At 37.2% G+C, this 14,517-nt stretch overlaps 1 long non-coding RNA gene across 1 annotated transcript; it reads left to right on the top strand.

Annotated features, from left to right (window-relative positions):
* Positions 1–4,639: 4,639 nt before the first annotated feature.
* On the top strand, positions 4,640–9,726 carry LOC140683866 (uncharacterized). The gene is made up of 3 exons (XR_012055438.1): positions 4,640–4,789; positions 7,513–7,633; positions 9,584–9,726. It is a non-coding gene; the product is annotated as an uncharacterized lncRNA (long non-coding RNA).
* The last annotated feature ends 4,791 nt before the right edge of the window (positions 9,727–14,517 follow it).

Below are 14,517 nucleotides of genomic sequence, written 5' to 3'. Positions count from 1 at the left end.
CTCACTTTGCCTTGTTCTTTCATTTGGTTGTCCATTGATAGATAACAGTAGAATTTTTTTGTTCTCTTTATAAATGTGATCATTTATGCTAGCATGGACAGCATAACATTAGAAAGGGAGGGTTTTTATGGTTACTAGGATATGTTAAAAGGCATATTTCACTTTAATCTTGTAAGCTTACCAGCAATAGCTTTTAACTAATTTTCAAACCTACAGAAAGATATTTCAGGCTTTCATAGATATTAGGAAAATTCCAAACTACACAAAATATTGTAAAACAGAGTGTAAGGGACGGGAGGGTAATTAACAGAACTGAGGAAACAATTTCATTTTTCTGTGCTGACACCTATATTTTCACATGTATTTCTGTGCTAAATTTCTATTTTCTCACAAGCAAAGAGTTTAATGTGGCTCCAATTAAACCAAACACATTTAAATGAGTCACAGAACACTTCCAGTGGCTTCATTTGACTGTGAGTCAGGATTCAAATAAATTTAACGTGCAGCAGGCAACACTGGGAAGAGTATATTCTTTGAGAACAGAAAAACATTGATTTATTTTGCATGTCCAATAGTTTCATAAATTAGCAACTGTGTTCAGGTGTGTAATACAGCACTACTCCTTTCAAAGCTGAGGAGCTTGTAAAATCTTTTAAGAACAGAACCTTCATGTGAAAAAAGTTGCCTTATTGAAAGTGATTAAAATCCACTGGAAAGATTCCCACTGATATTGTGGCAAGCTTGTTGCAAATGATCACATATTTCTCTTTCAACAAAAATGAATCCGCTGTGTTTTCATTTATATTGTTTTGTTTTTTAAGTCCACATAGAAAACTTTTTGTTGGTTTTATAGGTCCGCTTATTTAAAATGAATCTGTGACTTGACTCTGTCTCATAAAGTTGCTGGAAAACATCAACACCAAACAATTGACACAGTAAAAAGAGGCAGCATCAGAGGTGTGAAAATGTACTGCACCTTAAATATTGGGTTTTCCCTTTGGGGACAACTTTGTCAATATAAAAATATTCACCCAGGTGCAGACGAAGCCGCTGAGCCTCCTGCTCGCGAGGGTGAAGGTTGGTGCGCCAAGCAGAAGCAATTAGTGGCGCAGTGCTCGTGCGACTGCCGGCCGGGCCCGGCTGATTGCCCAGAGCTGCAGTGCTGCTCATGATGCAAATTGTATCTGGTCCCCCGGTAATCGGGATCAGCGCTGCCTCGTCCGTCCACTCGCCGCTCGTGCCCCCTCCACACTGCGATAATGGTTTTGGGGGGCAATCAGGGAAGGGGCCTTCTTGACTCATCTCTCATAATAGATTGTCCTCCTCAGGCAAAATTGAATAACCCCCGACATGGCCCGAAGGCAAGCAGCACGAATTCAATAAGTCTGCAAGGTCAATGTCCTCTCATTTTTGGCAAGCAAGTAATTATTCTGCACTAACATTCAGTAATAGGAGCAGGAAGCTGCTGGAGACACCTTCCTCAGTGCCCAGAATAGCCACCTTAATAGGATATCCCTCTAATAAGTAATTCTGCCTCATTCCAATGCCTCTTGCCTTCAGGTTTGATTTTCATGCACATTTCATGTACAAATTCTGCAGAGGCATTTTACCAACAGCATCTGTGGGAAAGTTTAACAATTTCACTCTCTGTTGTCTAATATTTTCCACTTTTATGGTTTACAGTTGTGCTGTCTATTTGCTTTTACTGATTTGTGAAAGATTTATTATAAACCAAATACAGCTGTTCTCTCCTTTCATAAACTGAAACTATTTTGGCAAAACCTATTTTCCACTATGAAAATAAATTTCAAATTGCTTCCCTCACCCAGCTTTCCGCAAGCATGAGCATCCAGTTGTTATTTAGTGGTTCAGAATAGGTGCCAGGGTAGTTGTAAGCTCACTTAAGGGAAAGAAAATGACTATGTTTCAAAAATAAATGGCAGAAATGTTGGAGTTTTTTCTCCTTCCATCCCCTTCATTTTCCAGGGGATTTAACATTATTATCAGGGAGCTGAAGAGTTATGAATTTGAATATAAAAAAATTGTCAGATTCAAACCATTTTTGTACTTTGATTTTGAATTTATTCTGAGGATTTTATGTATTGCATTTAGATACATAACCTTTACCTTAAATTATACTACTATAAATCATCTAATATAATTCAGGTTTTTTTCCATGGCTTAAAATAGCCCTCTGCTTACTCTGAAAGGGTACACATATCATTGGATCAGTTTCCACTGACAAAATTTGGATCAATACCATATTTCCTGTCATTTTGGAAGGGAATATTAAGTTCTAAATTCTTCAAGAATATTTTGGTATGGATTATAATATCCATTTCCCTTTCCTAAATTAGAAAAGTTAGGATGCTGCATTTTTAAAATGAAGTAAGAAATAGAAGAATAGGAATCCTACCAGTGCTGCTTCAATCTACATATTTTGGTATTTTTCTCTTGCCTTGTATTTTTCTGTTTTGTATTTTCCTGGATTTAAATGTGTCAATTCCATGGAAGTTATTGCTTTATTCATTGGAAGAAACCTTCATCTCTTATCTCTTGAGAGCAGTGCACATATTTTAAATGAAGATCTTTGTATAAGAATAGAATATTCTTATAAGAATAAGCTCTTTCTATGACCAATTGATGATTGATTATTGTAGGGCTGTAGCTGCACATCAGAATCCTTTTTGGAAATCAGCATTCATTCCCAACATGACAAATTTGTTTTAGTCTGTACTGGTTCTGTTTAATAGCCAAGACAAAACCTGGGCTAATATTGCTTGTGTTCATTCGTGAGCATTGATTTAAAGTGCAAGTATAAGAAAATCCTGTTCTAATCGTAGACCAAATTTTTAGTGAAATGCTTGTCATTAATGGTGCTGTTTACCATTTTGCATCAACAGTGATTGTTTTTCCTCTCCTTGGTGCTTTTAAAATGCCATTTGCAATACAGCTTCAATATAATTTAATTTTACCATTGGAAGGTTCTTCTTGCTACTGTGTTGACAGCCCCAAGTTAGATCCATCTCCAGTCATTTGTTTGCCAGCTTGGCTCCATGACATATACTGCCTCAGCCTTGGGATCATGAAGGGCTGTAGGGATTTTTTTTTCACTAGCACAAAGTTACCTTTCCTAGTGCTCTAGCCAAAGTTCCCAAGATTCATGGTGCTTGTAATAAAGCTTACAAATATACATACTTGGTCCATGAAAAAGTTTCTTTGTGTGCTTTACTTCATTGCAAAAGAAGAATGGTTTTCTAAAAGAACTGAACTATTGGGAACTGCAACAAAGGAGGGGTGTAATTCATGGAAATAAAGTCATGGAACAATTCTGGGCTACTATGATGGCTTTTAGATGCAGTTCCATGTGTGTGTCTTGGAGCCCTCTGTAGAATGTAATACAAAAGCCACCAATCTTCTTAGGCAGAGTGAATCACTGATTTTAACTTCTGCTCAAAAACTGTTGGCACAAGAAGCCATAAAGGAAAATACACACTTTCTTTTATAAAGAAGAACTCTCAGAAAGGCTGTCATCGTTGCCTGTGGCCCTATTTTAAAAATGTGTCTCTACGTACCTTTTATATTTTACCTTATGGTGTTATTATGTAGCTTGTGATGTCAATGAAATGATATAATTTCTCCACCTTGTATAGAAATACCCTCTTTTTTATGCCTAACTTACACACATGTATTTGTACACATACAGCTGTGTATTTTATTTTAAAGTGAATTTTGAAGCAAGGGAAAGCTGGAAAATGTTGAACACTTGTAAAACATGGATGCTAAACTCCAAGCTTATAAACAGACACGGAAATTACTGTTGGTTTCTTAGGTTTGACTTCTGTCCTTTCTACAGCCTGATTAACTCAAAAGTATATGTACAGTATTTTACCTCAGGCTTTTGAAGGTATTTAGTTTTAAATCCATTTCAGTGTGACAGATCAAAATTAGGACCTGATCCTGTAAACCGTTTTTTGCTGGACTTGCGTAAATATTCCCATTTATAAATGAATTCATGTGTAGTGCTTTGAAATACCTGGATGGTTGTTACTAACCTGAAGTGACTACTCATGTGTAGAAGGTCACAAAATTAGCTTCTTATATTTATTTTTAAAAAGAAACTTAACTTTGATAATTGTACAATAGGGGTTTTTTCATATATATTTTTGAGAGGCTCTGCTGAATAAAAAACTAAACTTCACACTACTGGTGTGTTTTTAGCTTTAGTCAGTGCATAAACATTACTGACAGTAGCAAAATGCTTCTTTTATTTGAATAGAGAATAAAGTAAGTAGGCTTATAAAACTGTACTTTATCATTTGTTGGCACAAAATTTCAAGCCTTCCTGTTCGCCTCTCCCAGCTGTCTCTCCTTATTTCTGCTCTTATTTAGTCCAAAATTCCTTCTATGTGTATGTACATCAAGTATTAATGTCCTTTGAATTGTTTGGATTTGCTTTTTTATGCCATATTAAAGCTACTGTGAAACATCCCAATTTTAAACCTAAAGCCAAGAAGTCATTCCAGAAATTTGTTAGTGAGCTTGAACTTTTTGTTATTTATTATTTTAATCTTTTCCTAGCTCGCTTTTTCTCTTTCTCCTTTTTTTTTTCTTTTTTTTTCTTTTAAATTACAGACAAGATTGCCAAACACTCAACAGAGGAACAAATTGCCAGAGCTTCAAAATGCATGCATTCAGATATGAGTACAAATTCCACAAGACTTGGTCATGAAAAATCTCTTATCATCTGCTCTGATGGACAGATGCAAGGGACAAAAAAAGCTGCAAGGTAAGCACCAGGGATAAAGGTGCCAGCAAAAGCCAAAAGAGCCTTATACATGTTAAGCATTCAAAGCCAGGTTCTCATCTTTCTCTGTCCCTCTTGTGTGAGAAGAGGTACAGAGAGATGTCTGCATCACCAACTTCCTTGCTTAAGGGGATGTTGCTTAGGAGTTTAATATTATTTTCAGGCATAGATTTTTTTTCTCACAGATGCATTTGGTAGTTACACAGATGGTTATTTCTCATTGATGTCAGAGATGAGGAGATGAAAGGCAATAAAAGTGAGCTAGTTCTTCACTGAGAAGGATCCACCTTAAAGAAGCAATTGCTGAAAAATGTGTTTTCCTAAAGCTCTGCAAAGTGGAAATCATATAAAAATGAAGAAATATAAATATAAAAAGTAACACTATAGCATGCATCACAGTTAACCATCCAAATGATATTGGAAGATGGGATAAGCATGACTGTGGGCCAAAGTCATCACTAGAGGACAACAATTTCCTGGCTTTGTATTATTGTTCTGTCTGACATGCTGTGTGTCATCTGCATTTCTCCCTCTCATTTCCTATGACTGTTTCTTTTGCTCCCTGCTTTTAGTTCTTGCTTGTTTGTTTGGACTCTGGAGTAGGGGGAATGTGGGGGGTTTTTGAGGCTTTTTTTCTTTTGTGACCAGACTTATTCTAAAAAGAAGGTATAAAATATCATTTTAAGACATTATATTTTATTTCATTTGGCTTTGTTTCCACCACACACACACCAACCCACACACCACTTTCTTGGCATCACTAGTAATTTTTTATATCATATCCCAGAAAACTGCAATGAAGTGTGCTTAGTATTAAATACCTAAAGCCTTCTTAGGTTCTTCTATTATTGTTGTTCCTATTATTATTACTGTTTCTTGTTGTTTATTTTCACTACCATCATGAATCAGAGAGGACTTATAGGTCAGGAACTTGTCTGACTAATTGCTGTACAGAGAACAAAAGGCAAGTTCTTCCAGTCAAGTGTTTCCAACACCAAGTAAAGGTGCAAAATAGAGGAAATTCAAGGGTTGCCCTATCCAGGCTCTCCACAGAAAGTGGAGAAAAGGAATGAAAAGGCTCCTGCCAAAGAGGACAACCAAAAGAAAAAATGAAGTGATAAAAAAAGAACCAGGTGCAGAAGTGCCACAAAAACTAGCAGGTCAGGAGAATTGCTCAGAATCAACTGAATCGAAAGCTGCAAAATTGGTGACATTTGCTGAGTACAGTTGCAATGCACAGGTTTTACGACATGTGTAGAAAATCACTTACCTGACCTTGTTTATTACTCTGCAAGGATATTAATCAATTGCAAAGCAGGCAGGTTGTGTGAGCAGGTGATACTGAAATCCTTGCTCTTGTGATTCTTGTGGGTGGCTGAGGTACATAGTGCAGGGGCCTGTGCTAAGTGGCTCAAAGCAAACTTAGTCATTTCTGTGATGCTCTCAGTTTGCTTCTGTAATTGTAATATTCTATGGCTTCCCTCTGGGATGGTTAAACAGGTCAATAGATATAGGTGGTTTTAGTCTAACACAGCCACAAGAACTGATCCTGACATGGGTAGAGAGAGTACTGTCTCCCCTATTTTATCTCAGTGATGAAATAGAAAATAATAATAACAAAACTAATTAAATGCTTCAAAAAGTTATTATTTTATCAATATTTGTTCTTGTCCCCACATTTTTACCTTTTCATTTCTATCTGTACAACTTCTACTCATTTACTCCTGAATCCCTCTTCTCCACAACTGACTCATCAACAACTTACTTCATCAATCTGTTTTCACCCTATCTTTGCACAAAATGGTCTTGAACTGAGCTTAGAAATTTCAGATGAGGCAAGAATGAAAATTAAATACGCAGAATGTACTTTTGAAGCTCATTTAGGCTCTTCACTATTATTTGGAAATCATATTGATATTTGGGGATTTGAATTAGAGGTGTATAGTGAAGCAGATCATAAAACTTGATGGCAAAATGAAGAAGACAACTTTTGTTCTCAATCTCTCTGCAATGCCATGTAGCTCTTGCCACTGGCTTCTGCTGGAAATAAAACAAGGAGGTCATCATGCAGGAGCCATGCATTTAAACAGTTATTTCACCCTTTTTGCAGAGATTTGAGTTCAATTGTAATGAGAGTGGTATAGTGAGTCAGATAGTGTGGTATAGTCGTGGTATAAAGGTCAAATACCTCATTTTTTATTCCCAAATCAAACATTTTTCTGTGTGAGAAGAAAACAAATTGCTCTTGTAGAACTTATTGCTTAAAAGAGTTAATTTCCTTTTGGAAGAAAAATAAAGTACACATGAGCAATAACATAAATCTGGTAGTTTCTTTCATTTTTAAAACCACATTCAGTGGCACAATAACTTTCCATTGACAGATTTTCCCACTAATTTCTTAGAAAATACTTCACTGTGGATTTCTTTAGACATTTTGTGGATTCTTTTTTTACTGTAATAATAAAAATGTATCAATATTAGTGGTGAAAAACTAAGACAAAAACCTCCTGTCTTTATAGCTACATAGATGACTAAGATACAAGACTCTCATGAAAATGCATAGTAATTAAAGCCTCAGCTTGTGGGAAAAGCAGATGATTACACTGGGATTAAAACCTCTGTTAACGGTCTGTTAATTTTTTTTTTTTTTAGTGTGACTGTGGTGTACATGATCTTCACAATTTTTATTTCTCTCATACCCTCAGAAAACCTGAAATGTCCTTTGAGTCTCCCCTGGAAACCAGATTAAGCAACACTGAAGCTGTAAGAGAAGTGATATTAACACAGATATGGGAAAAGGGCTAATTTGGAACCTATATGGTTGAGGTGAGTACATACCAGGCTGGTCTGAGCTTACTGGACTAAGTGCTTTTCTGAAGTAAACAGCGTGGACATGACTCAGTTTCACACTTTTAGGTTACTCTCTTTCAAGGGGTATTCTGAAGGGTTTCACCTGAGATGAGGATAACTTGCTCTCCAGCAATGTAAAATTCCTTGACTTTTAAAATTTGGAAATGTGAGTCCAGTATAACAGAAACAAAGACTAATTGTCACAAGTGGTGTGGAGTTGCAGTACTGGGTGAACTGGTAACTTCCCTGTTCAGCTCTCTCTGTGTTTAAAAAGATATGTGTGGTTGTCACTCCTGAAGGGATGACAAAGTAGAATATAATATTCATCTGGCCCTAGAGCATAAGGGTTTTCCATGAAATCTTCCTCACTGCACTGGAAAGTATACCTCAGAACATATAAGTCCATGGTAGTGTTTGCCAGCTCTTGAAATCCACACCTAAATAACTCTGAAAAATAAAAATCTGCTTGCTGAATGGTCAATGCATGGCTTTAAGACAGAAATAGTCAAAAACTCCCTCTCCAAATTTATGGGCAAGAAAAGGGGATTATCTATTCTCCCACACACTTCCAAGTCCTATACTACAATCACATATTTGCTCCTTTATTGTTTTTAAAAGGTACTGCTTATTGTTTCTACTGTGTGACTACCAAGAGGGAGTCAGAGCCTCCAATTCACATGCTCTGCCTGCCCCTCCATTGTCAGATTTCTCGTAAGAAAGAGCATTTGCTGTCCTGATTCACGTCTCATTCTTATGCCAAAGATCTCTGTTCTCCTACTTTACATGCTAGTGGTTTTTTGCTAGCTTGTTTATATGACAGCTTATTCATTTCTTTGATATTTTGCTGTGTGCTTTATTTATGCAGTTGCCTGTTGGGGTCTGGAAAGGATTTCCCGTAATGGTAGATTGGCTGGTCAGACTGAATTTTTCAGATTCCTCATAGTAGTGGTACTAAATGTTGATGATTAAGTATAACCTTATGTCAGATATCAATAACAGTAACCAAGGCTGGTTCAATAATATGTCTAGAGGACCCTTCCTAAAATAAATAAAACATATGGCTCAAGCCCATGCCTAAAGCTCCCAGGCTTTAGGGACTTAAAAATTAAGCCCTGTAGTCACCTTTACAGGTATTTCTTCCCCAGTCTCACTCTTGGGAATATGAAACCACAGGCACACAGCGTAACACAGATATTTATATTAAAAATGAATTGAAGCATACCTTGAATATTGCCATGGAGGCAATACCAAGTTCTGAATCACAATTATTATCTGCCCCACTCACTGAGACCTAGTCAGCATTTTTCATATCCGCAGGACATTTTGCACTCTTTTATTTCATCCACCTCTCCCTTCACTGTAAATTTTAACAGGCTCTGTGATGTCTGACCATGCTTTAAGTGCTCTCCTCTGGTCCTTGGTGTCTGTGGACACTTGGGGAGTCACCCCTAGGGCAGTGTCCTGGGTTTTACTCCACAGCCTGCCTGCTGTGTCAGCTGGCCCTGCAGCATCTCTTGCTGGGGGTGCTGCTCCACCACCACCTGGCTGGTAGCATGGGGGCAGAGTTGGTCCCATCAGGAACATCCCCATCTTGTCCACATCAGTTCTGCACAGGACAGGAGCCTTACCCAGAGTAAAAGAGGGGTTCAATCGACTCAAGTAATTTCTTGACCTGTCCAAGTGGGCAGCTTCGTACAGGGTATCAGTCTTTTAAAAATTACTGTCTCTTTCCTGCAGGTGCCTTACTGTACCATGTTTCCTCAGTGGTTTTAAACCACAGAAACATGCAAATACATACAAGCTTTGTTTTGTTTGCAAAAGCAAGTGCTCAGTGTGTAACAAATGACAGAATTAAGTTTTACTGTTGTGCTACCAGAAGTATTATATCTTTAAATATATGACCATGCACTATTTTTTTTCCTACAGCATTCCCATTTGCCCAGGTTCCAGTACTGGAATGATGAATTGTCATAAAGCTGTTTACAGGAAATCACCTATATTTGAATGTATCAGGTGAACTTGAAAGCATTTAGTATTTTTCACATTCTGGAACACAACAGACAACTCAAATAAGGTAATTAAAAGTAGTTCTAAATGCTGATTGGGCTTTTAATTGATGATATGTTCATATCTTCCTTGTACATTGTACAAGGAAAGACAACTGGTAGAAAAGCCACTTAGAACATATTCTGACTAATTAATAGCCTAATAATAGGCAGGAGGGTTGTAAATTAAAAAATAAATGAGATTAATTAGAGTAGTAGAAATAATATTTTTTTAATGAATATCTGCCTTATTCCGTCCTTTCAGCCTGTAGAGAATAACATGAAGACTGCAAAACATGGCCAGTACAACACTCTAAAATGATGATGCTGTTTGTGCAGTTTCTGACAGTAAACCATATAACTAATTCAGTCTTAATTGCAGTTAATATCCTATCTGAAAGATTTCCTAAGCCTGTTTATTACTTTCCTGATAAGCAAACATATTGACAGAGGGCATTTTGTGTTTTGTGTACTTAACTTACTCAAAGATAAACCTGTTGTTGTGGTTTGTATAAAGCCTAAATTGTATACATATGCAAAGATGCAAACATAGAACATAGCTCTTGAAAAAATATTAACTGCATTGGATAGCTAAACAAGTATTTTCTCTGTTGGCATTATTTTGGGTACAGTGTATAGTGAGTAAAAGAAAAATAGAAAACCTACTTTCAGGTATCTCAAAACAACATTTTCCACTTTTCAAATACAAACATTAGTATTAAGTATTGAGGAATGGACATTTTTAGAACACATAGCTGCATTATACAGTATTTTCAGAAAGAACTAAAAGTGCTCTGTAGCAAAGTTGGAGGCAGCAAAGTTATAATTATTTTTTAAACAATCATGCTTAACATTTATAAATAAGCAATTGCTATGGTAAGTCAGCCAATAGCTTTTAAAGCAGAAAAATAAGAGGTTTTTTGTTCTGTGGCAAAATCTTGTGATTTTAAAATATTTCTGCCCACTTATTGTTTTGATTCTCTGAGTTAACTAATATGCAATGATCTTCCAGATCTTTGCTAAAGAGTGGCTGTGCAAACTTATTTATACGTCTTGGCAGCATCACCATCATAAATTGCTTGAGCCATTGAAAAACAATAAACTGAACATGCTTCAAGAGGAACTAGTGCCTCTCATTGGTATTACCTTTTTCAAGATGACAGGAGATCTCGAGAGGCCTGAGAGTTCTTGGTTGTATGAGTTTGTGACTAATAGGTGGTTTGATAGGACGAGCGCTCACTACCTAGGGAAATTGAAGCATCTTTGAGCTCAATACCCTTTGTGTCTCATTCTTTTGTAGGTTATCATTGGGAAGCCTGCGGGGACCTCTTTTACAGTTTGCATCCAAAGACATACACGATCAGCAAAATCTTTTTAGTTTTACTGTGCCTATTGATCTGCTGCTATTCTCTGCTGCAGCTAATTTGCTTGTTAGCAGTATTTTAAAAAGTAATCACAGTTTTATAGTCTGTCCAACTCTCATATACTTATTTCTTGCCTAATTAAAAGTTACAATCTTAGTAGTGAAAGGCCCACTTTTAGAAAATTAGGGACAGTTTGCTTCCTGATTTTTTATTTCTCTCCTAATCTAAAGATTATGCTGAGGCTATATGGAGACAGCTGCACAGTTTATTAAGATATTTTGATTTAAGAAACCCAAGTTGTACAAGGTTGTAAATAACATAATGACATACCAAGAGTACACAAGAAACTCATTCACATGTTAAACAGAGTAATAGCTTGTGAGAGACTCCATACTAGCAGAAGCTGCAGACAAGAGAAGCACATCATTAGAGTTGGCCTACTACTGTGTCTTGTACATTTTTCGTGACATCATATAAAAATGAGATAAAAAGAGGAAGAAATATTATAGCTAAATTACATGCAGTACAAATTGAATTAAGTTCATCTAAATGTCTGACTAAATCCCCAGCCTTAAAACTGAGCTGGATTTCTCACTGAATTTGTCTTTCTAATGGAGCTAAAGAGTTGTTTGATTTCAGTATGACTGGAAACAGGGAAGTGAAACATATTTTGGAAAGGGTACAAGGGGTATGCTGAGGGGTTTCACACAGTTTTAACCTTTCTATGACTCTCAGAAAACCTCAGTGTAGATGGGTAGCTGCACATTTGGACTGGAGGGGCAAAAGCAGCTTCCACTGTTCACAAGCAAGCATGGAAGTGCAAGATTAATATTTTCACTCTTTATTGGTCCTATTCAGCTTGGGAGGAAAAGTTTTGTCCTGTAATTGTCTTTAATGAAATTCCAATGTTTACCTCCAACAACAGTAGTAACCAGAATCTCCCAATATAAAAAGTTAACTATGCTTATTATTTAAAATAAAGAAATCAATCTGGGTTGTACCTGGGGCTTGGGAGCACTTGTGTTACACCATGTTTTCTCAATCCCCTAGATAATACCCTGCCCTTGAGCAGCTTCACAGCTCAAATCTCTGCCCGTGAGATTGTCAGCACTGTACTTAACAAACAGGTCCTGCAATGGTTTGAAATAATACCTACCCCCACACCATTTTTCTTATTTTCCTGCATTCATTTCAAGACCTAAAATCTCCTGTCTTGCTCCTCAAAACAGGGATGCCAGGAAACTGCTGTGGCCACATGCACTGGGCATGTTAGAAAGCTCTGTCATTGATCCCTGTCTGCAGGTGACCCATGTATTTGACTTAGCCCATCCTGTTAAAAGGTAACCAAAGAACTGTGTTCATCTTTGGTGTGATTCTCCACAGATTTACCATAAACTGATAAATTTTACTTGTCCAGGGGCCTATCATAAACATTTTGTTCAATAGGGTGGTTTAAGCTAAAAATGGAGAAAAGTGTTGATCCAAATGACCCGAGCACTGTTTTACGTGGCACTTGCAGTGCAAACCATCAGCAGGTAACAAAGTCCATTGTAACAGTAGTGAGACTTGAGTTACCCACAGAAATGCCAGATTATTATATCATGTATTTACAGCTCTCTTAATGAGACTGTCAGATTGAGGATTCCTGTCAGTGCAGCAAAAAGCCTCCAAAAGTAGCATTTCTTGCGTCTTCCAACGGGTGAGATAATCCCAAGTGTCTTTTGTATATCCTCTGGTGGGAAAATAGCAACAGGTCTTGCATCCTACTGCTGCATCTTCCCTGGAAGCATTGAGGAACTGCAAGGTATGTGTGAGATAAATCCTAATTCATGGCATTAAATGAGCACATCACGAACAACCATGTGCCCCTCTGAGCACAGCAGGAGCTAAATTAATCCCTGAGGGCTAGATGACAACCTTACCTCTGAGGATAAGGATAAGGGAATTATTGCATGGCTCCCTCAAAGAAGAGGGATGTGGTGCTCAAACCTCATGTGGCCATACTCTATAAACTATGGCATGCTCCCAGATCCATGGCTTCGGCTTATGTTTCCTTCTTGAGAAGTTGCCTTCTATGACAGATGTTCATTAATGCCCAAATCCAGGTGATACTGAAATAAATATGGATCAAAAGAAAACTTGAAAATCTCTAGTCTCATTGACACTTCTGTGGCTGCTTGGACCCTTTCAGCCCTGGCAGATTTCCTGCCTCTAGAATATGTGAACATTTACAACTATTGTGGTGAAAAGGTTTTAAAATAGACATCCACAATAAAAAAAAAGAAAGCAAACAAGCACAGTTAGCCATGTTTAATTACTTGTTGTTACTGTGTTATTTGTTCTCTGTCCTTATCAGCCACCTGGGGTATATCAAGCTATTAACCAGATACTGCTTGAATTATCTGGGAGGCTCAAGAGACTTCCAGGTGTCTTCCTACTACCACTACCACTACCACTACCACTACCACTACCAGTGGAAACAAGCTGTTTCAAATAAGTAGTATCCCAGAAGTATAGAACTGTCTTCAAGAAAGATTCAAATATTTTGTTCAAGATCCTATAAAATTTGTGAAAATTCTGAATTTCATATTTGTCTTATTCCCATATCAGTTTCCATCTTCAAGCCATTAGTCAGATGTGCTGATAGCTGAACAGCTTTGACTGTTTCTGCTGACTGCTTGTGCTGCACTCGTACAAGACATTGGACTTCACTACTCTTAGGGATTATCTATTTTGTTCCTGTGTTCTAGGACTGTCTTGATGAAAAAGTGCTAATAGAGCAATTAAAATACAAGCAATGCTATATTTTCATAGAGATCTTTGTTTCCTGTTATCCCAAATTTCTAAGCAGTACACAAGGATTCAGCCACTCAGCGCTTATTTAAGTTAATGAGTCAAAGGACACGTAATATTTTGGAAATATTATCCTAAATAGCTCCAGGATAAATTTTATTCATGGAAGCTGCTCAGGTATTTTTGAGACCAGGATAACCTTTGTCTTAAAAAAAATTAAATCATTTATTCTTTATTTCATATCTGATTTAATGAGACACAACATAGGTTGCCTTAATTGCATATCTGACAGCTAATTGACTCTTCAACATAACAAGGCACATTTTCCAGTAAAAGATGTTAGAATGACCTTTGATTGCCTTTTGGCCTCATGCCTATCCCAAAGGATCCCTGGGCTCTAACGGGTAGAGCAAAGACCACTGGGTGAAACCATTATGGAGGACGTGGGTCTACCAAGGAAAGCTCCCTGGAGGGTGGAAACTATAGCAGGATGCAAGAGATCCATAAGAAGCTGCCAGGAGTATAATCCAGCATCTGTAAATGTTCAAAGTCTTACACTACCCCAGTGAAATCAATAGGATTTTCATGGGATGAATAATAGTCAATCTGATACTATTATTATGCTGAGAATAGTCATAGGAAACAGAATCAAAAGGAT

Source organism: Taeniopygia guttata, chromosome 4 (genome assembly GCF_048771995.1).
Source record: "Taeniopygia guttata chromosome 4, bTaeGut7.mat, whole genome shotgun sequence".
Taxonomy (NCBI): Eukaryota; Metazoa; Chordata; class Aves; order Passeriformes; family Estrildidae; genus Taeniopygia; species Taeniopygia guttata.
The sequence above is the reverse complement of the archived record's forward strand: the minus strand, read 5'-3'. Positions and strand labels throughout refer to the sequence as shown.